Source organism: Ambystoma mexicanum, chromosome 1p (genome assembly GCF_040938575.1).
Source record: "Ambystoma mexicanum isolate Mex_15411 chromosome 1p, UKY_AmexF1_1, whole genome shotgun sequence".
Classification (NCBI taxonomy): domain Eukaryota; kingdom Metazoa; phylum Chordata; class Amphibia; order Caudata; family Ambystomatidae; genus Ambystoma; species Ambystoma mexicanum.
The window spans coordinates 1,192,925,111-1,192,946,147 of NC_090921.1; positions in this window are offsets into that span (position 1 = coordinate 1,192,925,111).

The window sequence follows — 21,037 nt, forward strand, 5'->3', positions numbered from 1 at the left end:
AGATAAGATTTATGGTCTGTTTAGTATGGCGTTACCATTGTCATTAAATAAAGTTGTGAGGATTAATCCAGGTAGATCAGGCCTTGCTGGTAGTCTAAGATCAGTGTCAGGTTGGGCAGCAGTTAGTATGCACTGTTAATAATAATCCTGAGATTCGTTAGAGTGTAGTTGCTCACCCAAGCCCCCAATCTCTCGGGGGACATTTTCTTTCTTACTGTCATATGACTGTTCAGTTGTTTTGGGGTATTAGCTAGTAAGACAGGCAGATTACTCTCAGGTTGTCGTAACAAATTATCTTTAAGCACCTTCAAAATGAGTTGATGCATTTATTCCTCCCTGTTATCAGAAACATGCCCCCCCTACCCCTTACCCAGCGTAGTAGGAACAATTGGAGACTTGTGGATGTTACTTGCCACATTAACAGGATTACTTTGACTAGTTAATGTTATTTGAGTAAAAGCTTTAGGTACTTTCAGACCAGTAGTAGTCAAGCCAGTACTAACAATGATGCCACAGTTATTTCCAGAATTAACCGTGGATCCGGTTTTAGAGACCTGTTGGTCAGATTTCATCACAGTCATAACTTTGTTTACAAAAGGACAGCTTGAAACACAGCCCCCAGACCTGATTAGAGTTTGGCGGTTCTATATAATTTTCTAATGAAGGAGTCGCTTTAAAGATCTCATACATGGCTTCCCTTTTCTTTTTTAGAACATCACGTAAAGCCAATTCCGCTTCAGTACAAAAACCTTGAGTATCAGGGACATTCTCTACATAAAGGTCAGCAGGGTTACATTGTATATCCATGTTTTTTGTGAATAACATCTTTATCTTCAGGGACAAAAATTACGTTCACATCGTCAAGCATTGCATGTTTTATTTCAGGTGCCCTCATAAATTTGCGAGATGATTTTTTAAAACCATCATTGCTATTTGTTTTCATAATTTTAGCCAGTTTTTTACCCTGTCTTTTTGATATTTTTACTTCAAATTCATCTTTGGAATTAGAGAGCTCTTTCTCAGCAGTGGACACATTGACTTTCTCCCCTGCTCCCTGAGACTGGACACCACAAGCTTCTTCCTGAGTAGGGGGTACAATTATTATTTCTTCAAAAGGTGGTGGGTTGGTCTCCACATTCTGGACTTTAACTCCCTTTGCTTACCCCAGCTCCTTCATCAGAATTGGGGGAAGTACCATGGTAATTGACTCACCCAACTTCTTGGGTAAATTCTCTAATACAGAAGCCAAATTAGTTAACACATCTGTCTGTTTTCTTAGTTCTGACAGCATTAGCCGGTTAAAAACGCCCATCATTGCCATCAGGTCGGTATTTGCAGCAGAGTGACTAAGATCCGCCAGATTCCCTATACCAAAAACAGTAGATTGCCCCGAGCCCGGGGCGACTAAGTTAACTTCATCTGATGGAAAAGAGGATGGGAGCTCATCCAAATTTTCATAGTCAAAGCCGCTAGTTAAGCATGGTTCATGAGTAGTGGTATCACCATCTTTACACACAGATGTACTCGTTTTGGGTTGACTTTCCTCAAGAGCTCTAAAAAGAGTGGTTGAGATGGGTCTATTTGATCTTCAATAGTTATACCAGCAGTGGAACAATGGAACAATCTTGGGCACATTGCAAAATAGCTACTTCATCATCATTGATGTCAGGTAGGGGGAGGGCAGCTGCACGGGCTAAGCTAGCATGTCTTGTGCTAACAGCTGTGAAAAAATCAGCTCTGACATCGTTTTTCATAACTAACATTTTGCCCTTTCTCATGTTGAAGTTACAAACAAAGTGGAATAGCAAAATAGAGGAAAGAAGCTAAATACAGAGATAGCCACTGATTGCAGTAGCAGTTACAAAAAAGAAAACACTAACTTGCCCAGAACCTCGACCCCCGACCACCGCCAGCCGAACAGCCCAACAGCCCAACAGCCCAACAGCCCAACAGCCACACTTCTGGATCACTTCGGAGGCGCGCGCGAGATGCGCGTGCACCGGTGCTAATAAGGAAGAGGCTGTGGGTGGAGAGCAGGCAGGAGGCGGGAGGCGGAGCAACAAAGGCGGGGCTGAAAGAGAGGAGTAGAGAGTAAATTACACTCTCAAAACAACACAGCAAGATGCGCGGCAAAACCCGCGGTCTTGATAGCAAGTAACAAGAAATCACCTTAGTTCAAAGTCCCAATGGAAACCAAATTGTAGTCCTGTATTCACGCGTTATACGGATAAGACGGCTGTGCAAACTTCTCCTTGCCAACGCCGGTACCAACATTTTTTTTGAAACCTATCTGTTATGAGTCCAAAATGTGCTTATCGGTAATCCATTTTTCCAGATCCCGTAGAACCAAAGAGGCGAAAAGTTTGGACTCTGGATCCGCAATAGCGATAGGTCTGTAACTTGACGGAACTAACCGAGAGCCCTTTTTAAATACAGGGATTACGATAGACACCCGCCAAGATATGGGAATGTGTTTACATAAAAGAACATTTTCAAACAACAAAAACAAAATGTGAGCCCAGTTAACAGGATCAAGCTTGAGCAGTTTATTGGAGAGATTATTGGGACCGGGAGCACCCGAGTTGGACAGCAGACATCAAACAGGAGTATTCCAACAGTAGATTCAGAGCTCCCAGCCCAACAGCCACACTTCCGGAGCACTTTGGATGTACTGTTTTATTAACAATGATCTAAAACAGGGAGTTACAACAAACATCAAAGGATGTATGCTCAATTTCTCTCAGCGATCTTTTCACACACCGTATACTTTATACTAACAATACATCAGAGGTGACGTCATACTACGTGGCAATAATGAAAAACATCCTAGGGATCGGAATAGGCTTAAGGGGAACATCTAAGTACACATTCTAAATTTACTAGGCTTGTGATTGGCTGCCTACTGTCAGGAGGACTACATATGCCTACCACTAAAACATGTCATCTTCAAAAAATATTAGCTACACAGTTTCTTATTGGTTTTCAAACTATAAGGTCCCTCGTTATATGGACGTCTTCAATTGGTTGGCACGCTTGTGCCATGTCTGGAACATTCGGTTCACTTAGTAGCAAGTAAGCCCACACCCAGGTGCAAGGAGATGGGCCTGACTCTATCTCCCCACCCAATTAGCCCAACATCTCTCATTGCCCATGCATTCTGCAATGAAGATTGTCTTTGAACTTGGCCTTGGAAAGTATCCTTGTCTTTTAGAATACATTGGAGTGCGAGCACTCACTCTCGTGTTCTAGGACTCCAAGTTCGACTCTATTTTCATCCTTGGCTCACGTGACAGGAGACCATGATTTGGTCCATTTTGCAGGTTTAAATGTCTTAAATGAATTAAACTTGGCACTCTTTGTGTTCTTTCTTTGCACCTTAACAAGAAATGATTAATCCTTGCACGTTCGCTCCTTTTCAGAATAGATAACCAACCTTGGCTGCTTCAGTCTTGACTTCAGGCCAAACAGGCTTGCCATGCAGTTCCACGATTCAACTTATTCTTGCTGCAATATAGTTTTTCTCTTCCCACTTCATGGGACCTGGTTTACTAAAATTCACGATACAGATGTCCAGCTTCTATACAATGGCGGCCTCGCCTGCATTCTATTCTCTACTTATAGCCAGCTTCTATGATGACTTAGTCTACTTGCAGTTCAGCATCTGTACAATTATTGAATGGTAATTCTCTGCAGCACCTTGTGCACGTGTAATCTTCTTTTTCGTATTTAAAAGTTCTCTTGATTCTTTACTTCGTCATTAGTTTCTGTACGATCCATACATTCTCTTAAGCCACTATCCTGAGACGTTGCTCATGCTCTCTTATGACATCACAGGCTTCATTGTTTACTCTATTTTAAATTCATTCAGGGAGCTCCTCCCTCAAATTGTTGCCCCTTTGGGGATACATTCGATAGGGTTGTCTCAATTGGTATCTTCTTTTGAACATACGCTGCGGTATTGGCACAATTGCTGGTGTCGAACATGGCATGATCTCAGGCTCCCAACATATTTGAGGTAGGGGGGGTGGGGTTTCCTGCAGGGGCATGAAGCTGCTCCTCTACAGAACACTGACCAAATAAAACCATGGATTAATGAATGACCATTAAACATGTAGGGACAGTAGTGTTGGTAATGGAAATAGCAACCTAATCTATGGAACCTCTGCTTGTGCACACAGTTCTATGTGAAAGTGCTGGGCTATGGTGGGCATAAAAGTGCCACCAGCGGCATTAGCCTTTTTTTGTACTGGAGTATACCTCCAGGTAAACTATTTACCCTCAAACCACCCACTATTTATTCCTCTGTATCCTCACCCCATTCAGAGCAAAGTCTAAATGAATAACGTAAGTAGACTTTTTACTAACTGCATTCTCACAGAATCCGAGGAGGGGTCCATTACTGGTATGGTAATGCCCCCTGGGGGATAGTTACAAGCCTGAGTGAAGCAAGGGCCTTGACACAGCTGTGGGGCATTACCAGACTGGTAATTTCCCCCCTCAGAGGGTTCTACTGCTGTTAGTAGGCCCCGGCACATCATACCAGGGTACTGGTGACATTTTTTCTGAAGGTGTGAAATGGTCCGTTTAGCAACTCGAGAAAAAAAAAGTGGAAAAAATGGCCACCAGGGATCGGGAGAAGGGTCTACGTACAGTCCCTTCTCCCTTTCCACAGCAGCCAGTTAAAGAAAAGTGAAGGAACTTCAGGGACGCAGCGTGCGTCCCTCGAAGGAACGAAGGTCTTTGTTGTGCTGGTAATGACCCGGTGTTGGCCAGTCCCACTCCCTGGGCTAGTCCGACCACAACGTCCTCTGTGGCTGCCTTCTACCAATTTTGCTCACTTTCTTTGTGTTTGTATTATTCAAAAGAACTCCAATGTTCCCATGTGCATCAACTTTGTAGTTATTGAGTCCCTTACTATGACTTCTGTAAGTTGGAGTGATCATTGTATGCAAAGGTTTATTTTAGCCTCATTTGACATAAAAGATTGCCACAGAGAAACGCCCCTTCAAGTTATCGATCTAAGCCTGCTTTATTAAAAATCCCCACCTTATATTTGGCGGCTAACATACCTCCTCTGGTCAACAATTCTGATTGTAGATCCCTCTGGTCTCAGTGGTGTAACAGCTTGTTGCTGATAATTAACCATTATGCTCCCATGAAACTATAAAAAACTTCAAACCACAGTGTTCATTCAACTCACTGGGCCTCATTTGGAGTGTTGTGGTAGGCAACAACGGGGCCGGTAGGGCTACCGGCACCATTATTACCTCGCCGCAACATTCTGAGTATGCTCGCGGGTGCCGCTCTGGAACGCCTGGTCAGACCAGGCGTGCAGAGCGGCACCCGCGAGCAGTACCGGAGGGCACCAACGGCCCGTTATCAATGGGGCCGTTGTTACCATCTTCCCATTCCCATTGAGCCCTATGAGGGCTCAATGGGAATGGTGATGTATCGGGTCCGGGTCCCGCCAAAGGGATTTACCAGGACCTCCAAGGTTGGAATGGCCCGGTAAGTCCCCTTTTGCGGGATCCGGACCCGGGTTTGGGGGTAGCCATGCCCTTTTTCAAGGCATGGCTACCTCCAAACTCGTAATGAGGTCCACTGGCTCTAAAAAACAAGCCAGAATAGCAGACACAAATTGGCGGCGTCAGAGTAACACTGCCTGTTTGGAGATAGCTTGCAAAGTACAGTCGGACTATAAGAAAGGGATCAACCGTGCTAAAGCTTCCTACATTCAGAAACAACTTCTGGTTGCAACAAAAAAACGAAGGAACCTTTCAAGGACCATTAAGAATTGTATTTACCCCTCTTGTCTGTCATCTACCTTCATCCCTCTGAACAGTTGGTTCACAATTTTAAATCACAGGCAATACAAACTCACCAAGGTGCAAAAGCTTCACCCTGCTATCAGTCAACTAACAGTTACTATGGACAGGGACATACAGAACAACCGCTTGAAGTCTAACTCAAGCGCTTTCCTAGGTTTGAGGAAAGTGGATAACACCTGTGGCTTCCTCTCCCTTTGTATTGCAAATTACAACAGTTGAGCTAGTCTCATCCTTACTTCGACAGCTTGAACCTATGCAGCTTAAGTTAGATGCCATACCATCCCTGGTGGCAGGTAACTCGGCATCCCAACTAGCCCACATGGTTGTGTGGGATATCAACTAGCCCACATGGTTGTGTGGGATATATTGACCCACTCAACGGCATCGCCCCACATCAGTAAGCTGCATTTACGCAGAAACAACCACAAAAGGGTTGCGCTGGCTCCTGTGAGCACCAAGGCTCAAAACTGCGTTTGGCAACAACATCAAAAATGGCTGCCGTGTCCTGCCAAGCACACATCGGGCAGGATGGAACCAGGGGGCACATTGAAGGAGATTGTCAGTGTGTTCCGACATAAATAAAAGGAAGACAGTGGAAAAAGCAGTGTTGCTTTGCTGCAAATCCAAAATATCCATTGAAAAGAAACCCTTTTTCACCATTAAAAAGCAAATGTGGCTATGAAGCTAATTCCCTCTGTTCCTTAAAGCCACTGTGATTAATAAGCCCTACCAAGCCCTGTGTGTTTCACTGTGCCCCAGAAAAACAAGTCATGATTCTGAATTGACAAGCCCAGTCAAACCAACTCCAGCATTTCAAGAGAATAACTATAGCTGCAGACAGTGTGTGAATCTGCTGGAGATTAAAAGTTTAATTTAAAAAGGAAGGGCAGCAGCACCGCGTGTAAATAAAATGGGCTTTTGCAAACTAAAGAAAAACAAATGCCTGTGTGTTGGAACAGTACACTGGTGAATGAAAGCCTGCCAGTCTTTGGCAATATGAAGGGGTTTGTTGCAGGGGAGATTATATAACATGTGTTATTTTATGCAACCGGCTTGCTTTAATCCTTGATCTAACATCAGAAATTAAAGTTTAAAACTATGGTGGCTGGAGTTGCAAGTTGATAGGTTTTTTGCTTGGAGGGGTGGCACCAAAAGGAGGGCTCTATCTCAGCAGATACTGACAGTGCCCTGATACTCACGGGGTTGAACAGACTTTCATCTCTGCTGGGACCCCCGACAATGAAGCTCCCAGGGAAGGAAGTCTGAAATGTGAAGGGGCAATATAACTTCAATCAAGGGGGAAACCCCACAATGCTCTGAAGGAACTGCCAGTTGGTGTCAGTTGAAAAAAAGAAAAAAGGTCTGTGGGAAGTCTTTTTCCATCATAAAATACAACCTCATAAACTGGGTAAAACCCAGGGGGGGCAATCAACATTGATTGTCCAATCCAGTTGTTTGAGCAATATAGTCGGTGATGTTACCATGCTCTGTATAAGTGGTCCCTGACAGTACTCCAGACACACACACACACACACACACACACTTCCTGATTTCCTGTGCAGCGCTCCTGTACCTGTCATCTTCCTGATCCAGACTCCACAACAAGGCCAAGCATTGTTGATCCTACTCCAGGGCCCACTGCAAAACCCAAGCAGTGCTGATCCCATCCCCAGCAAGGCCTACAATATATTTAAAAAAAACACTACATTTCCCATTAATAAGGGGAACACTGTGGTACCTTTGGCATCCTGATCCAGCCTGGCTTGCTGCCACTCACTGCCTTCTGCTGCAATCCTGCTACCCTGATGGCCTATGGTATCCAGTGATCAGAATTGCCAGTCCAGAAGGGTTACCAGAACTGTCCAGCTGTTTGCCAGGTGTCCTGCTGTGTAGTGACCAGAACCGCTGACTGTCCAAAATCCAAAAACTAAAAAGTGGACTGTGAGTATTAATTGCCACCCCACCTAAACCCATAGCCTATCTTGTCTTTGTCCTCATCCCAATCTCTAAGCCACCCTATCCTTATCCTGATACCTTGTTCAAACTGTCACAATTATTCTTGCAACTCTGCCATTGATTTCTAGTGCTAGCGCCATCTCACGTAATTTTGTCTTGTGAAACCCTAAGCTATTAATCCTATTTCGAGTGATCAGACTGGTTCCGCCAGGTTGTGTGCTGGGGCGAGGGGGTTGAATTCACGAATCAACCCTGGAGCTTACTGTGTCCCTCTTTGGAGGCCTAGCCTGAATACTGTAGTGTAGATTAAAACTGTTTTCCTTTCCTTTTTCGCACATTCATGTACTCAAAGTGCACCTTCTTAGATCTTGCATAACTCATTCAATTTACCAGCTAGAGGCTTACTTCCATAGTGTACCTGTGTTCTATAGCTATCCCCGCAACCAAAAACCGCATTGCGATTTACAATATTTCACCAGTTTTTCAAAGAAACTGTTTTAGTAAATTTACATGGAAAACAGAAATATTTGCGAAGTTTCCGACGTGTCATTTTGATTGTAAACTGTTTTAAATCTTCTATTCGTTTTTCGAACTGTATGCTCTTGCTAATCCATTGCTTGTGATTGTTAGTACCTTTACATTGTTGCTTTATTGAAGAACTGTATTTGTTTCAAGTTTTTTGCACACATTCATCATTTTATTCATCCATTTCGGAGTGTCCTTTTTAACATTGCAAGGGTTTCAAATCCGTTTTTCACTCTTATTTGGGGAGGGAAGGTGGGATTTGAAATTCGGTTTTAAACTTCTTATTCCTGATTACCTGCTGCTTTCTTATATCCATTCAGAATTGATTTGTGGGTTGAGGGAACTTTGCAGGGGGAAATTCTAATGTGGGTGCTATCTGTCCTAATCAAAAAGTGCTCCTATTCTGCTGTGCTGTGTATGTACTCCACTAAAAAGTCAAACCCGGTGCATTGCTCACATTCTCATTGTTACTATCACCCCATTGGTGATTGTTGCCCCATATTAAAAAGTGTGTGATTTCTTTTGACTTTTAAATAATTAAATAAATATTGCATTTGACCAACCAGCCTGGTTCATGGTCCATTGTGACACAGGGTTCTTAAAAAGTGGGTGTGATATTAGTGGGGTATCATCCCAAAATTGAATCCACATACATAAGGAGAAAAGCACTTCAGTTAGGCGCTACATACTAGGCCGAGACCAAGGTGTACGTGTCACCTGATTGAAATCCTTAACAAACCTGGGGGCTCGTAAACCGGGATTTGGGTTTTTGGTTGCCACCCGTGACAGTCTAACTCAGCAGACGAACCTCCAAGGCAGTCATACTTTGTGTGGTTGGAATGCTGGGTTACACTGTACACGCGCCTTCCAAAACAAATACTCTAAGTAAAAGGCACGTGTATAAAATTAAAGCTAAATCGACCCTAAAATATACAGAAAAAGCAATAGAAAACAGTTTACCCGTACATAAATAAACTGATAAAGAAAGAACATGTCCAAAATGACCGTAGTAGAAATTAATATGGCCAGGGAGCACCTTCTGCACATGTTATTTGTCAGAGGTGAGTGGCCAGAACAGGATGAAAAAGTTTGCCTACAAGAAATAACCCAACAGGTCACTGCCATGAACCTGGATACATGGCAGAACGGTGACCTGTTACACCAAGCTCTGAGTGATCTATATATTTCCCCAAAAATTAAAGAGGAGCAAATCAAAATTGCCAGAATCACGGCCTACCTGTATCTCCACATGGGAAAAATGCGGGAAAAGCAGGAGGAACATTAAACTCTAGCGCAGAATCAATCTGAACTATTAAATAAAATCCAGATTGATTTAAGTGTAGTGGAACAAACATTACAAAAAAGCTAAGAGTTGAAGGTAGCAACTGCAAACTACATCATAAAATGAAAAGAGGATTTGGCTCGCCAACAGCAAAATAATGCAGATCAAGAGGCCCAACTAGAAGCAGCAAAAATAGTGTGTCAGGAAAATGTTGACTCTCTAGAAGCGAGTCAACGGAAGCTCACTCAACAGTTAACGTATTACAGGGCCTGCACAGAGCAGATAGTTACTCTACAAAATCAGATAGATGAATCAAAAGAGGAAAATAATAAGTTAATCTTGAGAAACCTCCACTCTCAAACAGAATTTGATGAAGAGGGCCAGAAATTCAATATCATCAGGCAACAAAGGGATGACCTGGCTGAACAGAGAGGCACCCTAAATCAGAAGAAAGACACCCTATGCCAGGACATCAGCAAATCAAATTAAAAATAGAGTTATAGGGGAGTGAATTAGCCCTCCAGAAACTCAATGAACTGAAAACCGAGTATGGGAATCTACTGGAGCATGCCAGACAGGTAGAAGGTGCTCTGGAAGAGAACACCCGGACCAAAGATGCTAAAACTCAGGAGGTGAGTCTCCTGCAGCAGAAATTGTCTCAGTATTCCCAGACCATACAGGAAGTGCAGAGAGACAATGAGGCTCTCTGTGAAAGGAATGATGGGCTCAACAAACCAGTGGCAGCACAAGAGCGGGTCATAGAGGCCAGTAAAGCCTTGATAGCTGAAAAAAAAGCTCAGATCTTTGCTTCTTATCTAGAAGCAGGGGCTGAAAAGGAGAAACTACCAAGGTTGGAGAAATCTTAACTGGAAGGACCCCGAACAGGTAGAGAGGGATAGGGTAACCCCTGATCATATTAGAAGGACCTTTATGCTAAGGGACTCCAACCCATTTAATACTGTGAACACAGCCAGCTTCATATCTACCGGTTCACATGACCCTGAAACCATGAGGCCGGCAGAATTCAATAGACCACGCATGGTAGAAATGGCAGGTCAGCACCCCACAGAAAGTGATGGAAGGGCACCCCTGTATAGATACCCAAACATTAAGGTGGGTGTCTCTGACAAGGAAGTCGCCTATGAGGGGAGGGTCAGGGAATTAGATCCACCGAAATATTACTTTCCAAGGGACCAGGCAGTGGCAGTGGGGGAAATACTCTTCTAACTCTGGGAGTAGGGAGGAGTCAGAATATTACACTCCAGTGCCCCACAGGAGTGGAGAAACTAGGCCCCGCCATTCTGCAAGCCCCTCCCAAGCTCACAGAATCCAGGAGGGCCCATATGATCATGAGGGGACCTCAACTAGTAGCACCTCCGAGTTTGAGAGCGAGTGGACTCGGGTGACTAAGCCAAAGAAGGCTAACAAACTAAAGCATGTTATGACCAAAGACCCCATCAGGCAGATTAAGGCCCTTAGGAGTGTCATAACCCCTACCATAAAAATGCAAAATATTCTGTTTGGGAACACCTGGAGCTCTATGAGCAGATGATGACACTTTTCATATGAAAGACAACCAAAACTGTATAGAGTATGTAAAATGGACATTCTCCCCTGAGTACTCCAGTTTCTTTGCTGGACTGGAGGACCAGAACCACTCAAGACGGTCCACCTACAGGGCGGCCATCTTGAAACACTTTTCTGCCCACAGAAATCCCCAGGAGGCTCGCAAAGCGGCCTACAATCTGCAGTGTGGGGAAGATCAGGCCCCACAAGAGTTTGTGCAGGATCTCAAACGCGCATTTGCCCAGACCACTAGGAGGCTGCGCACGGATAGCAGGGAGTTTGTAACCACCTTCTTTCATGCACTCCCCAAGTATATTATGACCCAGCTGGTGAGGGACTTCCACAAGAATAGAACTCTGGACTGGGTCATAGAGCAGGTGACCCGCATTTATGAGGTCCAAAAACATGCAGAAAATAAAAATCTGAATAAAAACCCAAAACCAGCCAACACCCCTGCCGCTACTAAGGTGGAGGAGGTGAAGGTTGCCTCCACTTTAGACCTAGAGATGGCAGAGCCTAAAAATACACCTGCACAAAGTCAGTCACAAACAGGTGGCAGTCAGGGAGGTAATCCCACTAATGGGACCCCTAACTCCCTTGATTATATCAGCCCCCGATACAAAGGCAACCGACCAATCTTGGGGTGTATATGGACTCCCCCGGCCCAAGAGGGGTGAATCCAACCAGGTAAGTGCTGCCCCAGGAAACTTCCCTCCTAATTCCACTCAGGAGGGCAGGAATTCCCCAAATGATAGGTTAAGCTTCTTTCCCCGATACCCACAAACCCCAACCTGCAGTACAACCCTCCTTTTATTCCCCGCTTTCAGGAACCCAGACAACCCAATCCGGGAGAGGGTAGGCGAAAGTTGGAGGGTTACCAAAATTCCCCATATCCAGGGTACTATGGGAGAATAGATAGTTACCCTTTCCGTGATCCACCTAGGGTTGACGAGAAACCCCCGTACCACCCGGAAAGGGTGTCCCAACTAGAGCACCAGGACTCAACAGAACCCTCAGACAAACATGGCAGCTCAGAACCCCACAAACCTAGGATCTGGCACCCCATCACAATGACGGGGCGAGAACCCTGACAACTCACCGGATCCAGAGGAGGAGGCACGGGCGGAATGAGGGTGTAAAGCCCTAGAGGAAGCTTCCTCAGTCGTAAAAAGCTCCTGGACACCCAGGAACTGGAACCAAAATCTCCTGCCCCCGAAAACCTGCCACCAAAAGAACAGAGGGGAGGTAGCAGAAATAAAGAACTCAACAAGACCCAGTTTGTGGAAGAGGTTAGTGTCCTCCAATTTGAAGGGGAAGAATCCTTAGATGATCTTGAGAAAAAGATCTTCTCCTTCAGGGACGGGGAGACTCTTCCCACAGAAAAATGGGTCCCAAGAAATCTAGATGAAGACTGGGTGGGTGTGGGGACTGATTTCGAATCGCCCATCCTGGAACCCCAGAATGAGCATCAAGAAGACATAATATTACAAGAGGATTCCCGAACTTCCCAAAGCACATCTGGTGACTGTCTACAAAAAGGGGGGGTGGGGGCAGCCCAGAATCAGAAAAGGAGGAGCCCGAAGCTCAGCGAATCTCTGAGTGCAACATTTTTCTTTCAGATTCCCAAACTCCTACACAGAGTTATGCCCAAACTACCCCTGTAACGGAGTCCAAAATAAGAAAATTGACCACCCAACTTGCCCAAAATACACATTATCTTTGCCCCCTGGAGGAGAAGGGGTGTAGATTTTATGCCCCGGTCCAGGTGCAGGGGCATTGTACATTTTCGGGCACTGGTGGACACTGGATCCCAAGCTACTCTTCTGTCAAAAAGGATCTTTGATCAGATAAATTCAGGAAGGGTGGAGGGATACCAGATCCCTCTCACCCCTCTTCCGGGACAACTCCAGAACTTCAATGGGAATTAAATGCCTCTCGAGGGGACTGTGGATTTGGAAATAAAAATCAGGCGACATAAGGTGAAACACCCAGTCATAGCCATGACTCCAGAAGGCACACTCTATCTACTAGGGAATTACATTCTGAGAACGTTGTCCCCCTTAATAGACTGTGTGAACAAGGTCATCTGGACTCAGACTAGCAGGCCAATAAAATTGAAACAGAGCATCAACCATGTTAGTTTAAATGGCCCATGCCACATGGTTGAACAAAAACCTGATCATATGGAGTTTCATTTCCAGAATAACCAAATTCCTGGCGTGACAGTAATTGCTGTAGGACAACAAACTGGTGATGGGAACTCCTCTCCATTCCTGAAAATCAACCTTCCTTCCAGTCTCAAGTGGCACTCCACACTGGAAGGAAACACTTTCAAATTCTATACCAATTCACAATCTGAAAATCCCAATCCCATAGCTAAAAGTGATGAGAAACCAGCTCAAAGTTTAGCTGCCATTCAGAAAATTAGAGAACAGTTCTTCATCCCTATTCAGTTAAAGGCAAAGGAATCTGTTCTCGCAAGAGTGTGCGCGAACAACGGTAAGAGCTTCATCAGCAAAGCCATGGTCCGACAGTTCCCAAAAGATCCTGCCATTCCCACATTTAAATTGATCGATAAGTGGGAAATGTGCCTGGAAAGTTCCAATTCAAAACATCTCCTGCCTCAAAATGCTCAAAATATCTATCGCAAACAAAAGCATAGTACATAATTGTTGGGTTGTGCGACATGTCCCTGCTGCATTCTATTTAGGCAGTGACATTCTCAATCGTTTTGCCATTAACTTGGACCTGATAAATTGCAAAGCCTGGTCCCAATTAGGGGGCAATCCCATGGACTTGATGATTCAGAAAAAGCATTTCGGTCAGCCCAACTGCTGCCGTATGCAGTTGAAGTTCAAATTGGAGAGGAGGTCACCATCCCAGGACGGACACGACTATTCCCACTCAAATTAAAAATTAAAAGAGGACAGAAACTGCAAAATCCTGACTTATATGTACACCTTAATGCTCATCTCCAACAGCAGGGGTTGGGGTTAAACCCAACACCATTAGTCAATGTAGAACACAACACCATTCCAATATTCATGGATAACAGCGACCTCAGGAGTATCATTCTGGGCGCAGGCACCATTATTGGAATGGCGGTTGATAACCGTCATTTTTCCATGGATCTAGGTAATTAACTGATAGGACCAATCCCCAATGACTGTTTTGACAGTGATAGTGACCATGACTTACCACCAGACATGATCTTCACCCGGCAAGGGGGGGGATTTCTTGGTGTACTCTTCCTGCCCTTACGGGGAGGAAGAGATGACCTGTGACATCAGGCAGGATGAGGTGATCTTCCAGGTCAACACTCTAACCAGGTACTTTTCCACCCAGCTGGAGGAGGCCGCTGAGATAGCAAAACCGGAAGTCCTTCCAGGCTTCAGGCAAATGTTTGAAGAATGAGTCAACTTAGCTGATGCCTGTGAGACTCCGGAGCAAAAGCAAAAGTTGATCAGGTTTTCAAAATCTCTTTGCGGTGTACTCGTATGACTGTGGTCACACCGAAATCCATACAACAACAATTCCCACGGACCCTGGAATGACTCCAGTGTTTGTGAAGCAATACCGCTTGCGTCTCGCATCCATGGAGTCCCTGACGGAAATAATCAAAAACCTTGAGTCGCGTGGGATAATTCGTCCAATACATAGAACCTTTAATAATCCGGCGAATGGCCAGAGGAGACTCTGTGCTGACCTAAGGGAGCTGAATAAACGGGTCCCTACATCCCAATGGCCTCACCTCTAAATTGGCATGGGGCTGGCCCAGATCCAGGGGTCAAAGGTATATACTGCCAATGACCTGACAAATGGGTACTGGACCGTGCTTGTCAGTAGGGAGGACCAATACAAGCTGTCCTTTACCTTTGGGGGGCAGCAGTACACCTGGACCCGGACTCCCTTCGGATACATCAACTCCGGCAACAAATTCAACATCTTCCTACATAAGGCCATGCCCAACTTGGGTGAAAGGGGTAACCTGGCCTATGTGGATGATGTCCTGATCACAAGCTCAACTGTGGAGGAACACATTGTCAGACCCCCGGGTCTGCAATTCCCAAGATCCTGACCTCCCCTCCTCCTCTTCCTCCTCACCTGACAACCAAGAGTCGGATGTAGCCTCTACATGTAGTCTCCTGGAGAGGTAATCATTCTTCTTTCTTCTTTCCTTCTTTTTTTTTTGTAGTGTCACGCTCCCGGAGAGAAGCCACAGTGGTAAGCTGTAATACAGCGTTACCAGTGGCCCCTTCCCCGAAAAGGGACGATTGGGGAAAAAGCCGTTCGGCCCAAAAAAAACAGGATGAATTCCAGTGTAGTGAAGACCCAAGCACCAGCCAGAGAATGGAAGATGAGCTCTGCAGGCTCAAGTATACACAGGTACGGAGAAGAACAAGGCTCCAGGATCAGCAGCAGAGTTTGGGCCGTACCTTCAGGAAGAGCTCGGAAGGTAAAAAGCCCAACCCTCAAAGAGAGAATAATAGAGGACAGCGAGGCGAGACTGTGAGAGCACTGGGAACCGCACAGTGAATAGGAGGAGAAACCAGGTAGGTGAAGACAGAGGTGGGAGAGAGAGAGAGAGAGAGAGAGAGAGAGAGAGAGAGAGAGAGAGAGAGAGAGGGGGGAGACCGCGATGCAAAGGCGATTGCTAAAGTAAACAAATCGCGAATGGCAGCAGAGGACTGAGGAAAGAACAAAGAGAAAATGGAGTAGAAAACAACAGAGAAAAGGTACCCAGTGCGGGTAGAAAAAAAGAGAAAACTAGCGCTGCAAACCAAAGACGCTACAGGCCGTGGACCGAGACCCGGAACGGAAGCAGTTGCAATGCATAGCGTGCAGGGAGGGCGTAACAGATAAGCCTACCTGAACCCTATGGAAAACAACTAGACCGCTGAAGCCGGAGCAGAAGAAACATGGCGGCACCATTAATGCCCACCACACAACCTGAATCGGGGCAACAGGCGCCACAAAGCTGGGCGCCTGACACACATAGCGGAAATCCGTTATGTTCTGACACAGTTGAGGGTTGCTGTAGCAAAACGATCCTTGCAAAAGGCACAGTGGTGCAGAACCCGGATCAACTTCCTGGGACATACAATAACTCCTGAGGGTCTCTGTCCCAGGAAAAGAAAGTGGAAGCACTCCTAAAACTGAAAGACCCCACAACTCTACGTGAGCTAAGAAGCCTCCTTGGACTGACTGATTACAGTAGGAAGTTCATTGAGGATTACGCAGACATCACAAGACCCCTGAGCCATCTGTTGAAGGGGGGGTGAAGTGGGAGTGGGGTCCAGAACAAGCCGAGGCAGTAAAGCAACTCAAAAGAAGCCTCTCACAAGCGCCTTGTCTAGCTTACCCTGTCAAAAACAAGGAGTTCTTCTTGGAGACAGGGTTCTCGAATACATGCTTGACAGCAGTACTATATATTAAAAGCAAGACAAGGTCAATAAAGTCATCTCCTATGCAAGCAAGACTTTATACTCTGTGGGGGGAAAAATTCAACGATTGTGAGAAGGCACTCCTGGTAACGGTGTGGAGATTGAAAAATTGCCTCCAGTTCATCCAGGGGCAACACATCACAGTGGAGACTCCCCACTAGCCTTTGCAATATCTCAAAAGTGACAGAATCCGGGCTGGAAATGTGAGTAATTCAAGAATTACTTCCTGGATTCTGGCCATGCAAGGCTTTCCTGTGGAGGTCAGGTATGGCCAAAACAAGAAGAGTCCCTCGCGCAAGGTCTCGCTGACTTGCTTGATTGTGCCAGAGAAAACTGTCTCGAGGACGAAAGTCTTAAAACCCAGGACAACATGGAGGCGTACCTCAATTACCTGCACAAAGTCTATGAAGAAGACAAGTGTGAGGGAATGCCCACAGTTTATGTGGACGGTGCTCCTACCATGTCGACAACAACGGGGAAAAGGAACTGTTGGCCGGCATTGGGAATGCCTGGGTATATGATGCCCCGCAGCCCTCCGCTGGGTGCCAAAATCGGTCCCTGCAGTAGTCAGGTGGCAGAGTTGATGGCAGTTCATCAAGCCATCCTCACTGCTGTCCAACACCAACTCCACCAACTGGTCATAATCAACGATTCAGATTATGTCTGGAACGGGTTCGTGGAGCACCTGGTTAATTGGAAAACCAGAGGGCTGCTATGTGCTAATAATAAATCACTTAAACATGGCAAGCTCATCAAAAATATTGATGATCTGGTCACCTCTAGCGGGATGACCATCTATTGGAAGAAGATCAAGGGTCATTCCAGAATAGAGGGGCCAGACAAAACTGGAAATTACCTAGCTGATCAGCTGGCCAAAACCGGAGCCATCCAGGGGGAACTCCTCGAGATCGAGTCCCTGTTGGGGGAAATCCAGGTCACTGCCATCACTAGGTCCCAGACAGATGCTCACAATGAACTCTCAACTGCCCAATGGAGTAAGGAGACCCCAAATGCTGATTTAATCACAGCACAAAAAGGGGATCCAATTATTGGGAAGTTTTATCAACACATTGAGGACCCTGAGAACTTTCCCCTGATGGATACCAATTACATTGGGAAAGAGGACCTCAGAGTGTTGAAGCAATGTGAAAAAAATGTCTGAATCCAAGACACCTTGTTGGTAAGGAGATCCATATCTGGATGTGACCAGTGGGTGGTCCCTACCTCATTCCGAAGCCTGATGCTAAGTCACGCCCATAATGCGACCACAGCCGGTCATCAGGGATTTCACACTACTTTAGAAATCTTGCGTGAGGTTGCATACTGGCCACACATGGGGCAGGACCTTGTCAGAACTCCCTCTATCATGTCTATCCTGGATCAGGTCCTGAATACTTGAACTGGTAGTGTAGAGGAAGATTTCTTCCTAATAATGTACCACTGTGCCGGATTATAACAGCAGAGCAGTCAATTAAAAGAAAGATATGGAGGAACACCACTGGAACACCACTGACTGAGTAAACCCAATCAGGTAGCGAAAACAAGCAGAAGGTATAGCAGTCAAGGGTTGCCCCTTAAGGAAAAGAGCAAAAAAAACCTTAGAAATAAACAATTTCTAAACCACTTCCCAAACTACTAACTGAAGTATTGGAGATCAACATCAGCTTACCCGCGTGAGTGTAGTGTTTAGACTTCAGGGAGTTGTGGTCTTGGGTTGGTGCAAGTAGAGCATCCAAGGTCCAGGTAGAAATAGTTCCAAAGAACCCTATTCCCGACGGCACGCCGACGTCTGGTTAGTTGTTGCAAAGAAAGTCCAAAATGTCTGTTCGAATCCTGGAAACCAGAAACCTGTACCCGCCGGCACGCGGATGCCTGGTCTTGACTTAAAGAAATCCAGAAGAAGGGTAGAGCAGGCAAGAGTACTTGAAAGTTCATCGATGGCGGGCAATAAATTGGAACAAGAAAAATCAGAGGAAAAGATCTGACGAGAGGTAAGTGCAAGTAACAGCACTCAAAGTCACAATAGGCAGGAGGCAATTCGGAAGCAAGCCGAGGTCGGCAACGGGAGGTAACAACTGATACAAGGGAGCAAGGCTAGACAGTCCAGTAAACAGGCAGAGGTTCATAACGAGCAGGCGAAAACCAAGCAAGAGGGTAGAGGAAACGGAGTTCGGGAGGCAAGGCGCAGGTTCGGTAATCCAAGAAATCCAAAATATTAAAGTAACACAAGGCGCAGACTTTCTACAATCAGAAGCAAATGCTGGTGGCAGAACAGGCTCTTCAAAGCACTGAAGCCGCATAGCGCCATGCCAACAACTTCCGGTACTTCATGTTCCTGCCGCATTCATTCCAGCATCTCCTTGACAACCCCCAGCTGGAACGCAGCGCATAATTGCAGGATAATGCACTAGCAGGAAACCACGTAGCTGCCCATAACGGAGGTCTTTTGGAAGTATGAAGGAAGCATTTAGTTCTCAGGTTTGGAGGGAACCGTGAGGTGGTCTGCGTTGCAGTATTAGGGTTCGTGTTCCTTACAGTACCCTCCCCCAAAGATGCCCTCACCCCACGGGAGGGCCATAACCGAGACATCAATTCAGGAGCATGGATGTTGCTAGCAGGCTCCCAGGTGCGGTCCTCTGGCCCGTAACCCTTCCAGTCAATAAGGAACTGGCAGACACCCCTCCTGACCCTAGTATCCAGAATGTCCTGCACCTCGTACTGATCAGAGTCCTGGACCAGAAAAGGTCATGGGCAATTCATCAATCGAGTATCTGAAGGACAGGGATTTACTAAAGAGACGTGGAACACGGGATGTATCTTCCAACAACGAGGAATGTCCAAACGGAGGGCTGCCGGACCTATGAGGTCAAGGACAGTGTAAGGGCCAACAATCTTCGGGGCCAAGGCACTACGACCCTTCAAGGAGAGATTTTGAGATGAGAGCCAGACCTTTGTCCCCACTTGGTATTCAGGAGCAGGCTGTCTGTGTCGGTCTGCAAAGACCTTAGCACGATCACGTGCCTCCGTAAGCTTCAGATAGACAGATCGATGGTTGTCAATTATATCCAGGAGACTTGACTGCGCTGCTGGATTATTCATAGCAGCGACTGGCCCCAAGGGAAGGGAGCGTGGATGCTGTCCACACAATGCGAAGAACACAGTATTTCCAGTGGTGGTGTGCAAGGAGTTGTTGTACGCAAATTCTGCCAGGCTCAAAAGAGAATACCATGATTCCTGGTGTTACAATATGAGGCAACGCAAATACTGCTCGAACGTGGCATTTAGTCTCTCTGTCTGACTGTCGGTCTGGGGGTGGTAGGCACTGGAGTATCGTTCATCTACTCCTAATGCAGATGTCAATGCCCTCCAGAACCTTGACGTGAATTGCAACCCCCTGTCGTTGATAATGATATCAGGGAGACCAAAGAATCTGAAAACATGATGCAAAAACAGTTCAGCCAGCTGAGAGGCTGTCAGAAGCCCCTTACACGGGACAAAGAGCACAAACTTAGTAAAGTAGTCAATGACTATCCAGATGGTATCAAAACCTGAAACCGGAGGAAGCTCCAGAATGAAATCCATGGAGATCATCACCCATGGATGTTCAGGAAAGGGCAATGGCTGGAGCAGACCCATAGGTTTGGCTTTAGAGGTCTTACTTTGAGCACAGACATCACAAGAGGAAATGTACTGGACCACATCCTTTTACATGGCCGGCCACCAACACCATCGCTTAAGGAGTTCGAGGGTCTTTCTTCTTCCCGGGTGTGCAGCCACAAGCGATTCATGACACCACTGTAATGCTACCTTCCTGGCAAGGAAAGTAAGTATAAAGATCTTACCTTGTACTTAAGGAAGACCCTGGACTATGTTCATGTTGTAATCGCCCAATTCTTGTGGTGAAGACAGAACCCATTCCTGCACCATGGTTTTAAGGGAAGGTTGCACAGAGCAGGGAAAGACAACTTGGTTAGGCAAGAGCAAAGCGCCATCTGAAGGACATGATTCAGAAGGACCATGTATACGAGACAGGGCATCAGGTTTTGAATGTAAATGTCCCGGCCTGTAGGTGATGGAGAACCTATGCATGGTAAAGAACTAATGCCATTGTGCATGTCAGGCAGTAGAGCATTTTACGGATTGTAAAGCCAACAAATTCCTGTAGTCAGTATAAACTTGTACAGGAAGCGGATTTCCCAATAGATGATGGCGCCAGACAAGGAAGGCATCACGTATAGCTAAAAGTTCTCGCTCCATTATCGTATAGTTCCTTTCATAGGAGGTCAATTTACGAGAATGGTAGGCTATTGGATGCAAAAAGCCAGTGTCTCTACACTGTTGGGAAAGGATTGCTCCAACAGCAGTGTCAGATGCGTCAGTCTCAACCACAAACGGTAAGGCCGGATCTGGATGTTGCAACACAGGTGCCGACGTGA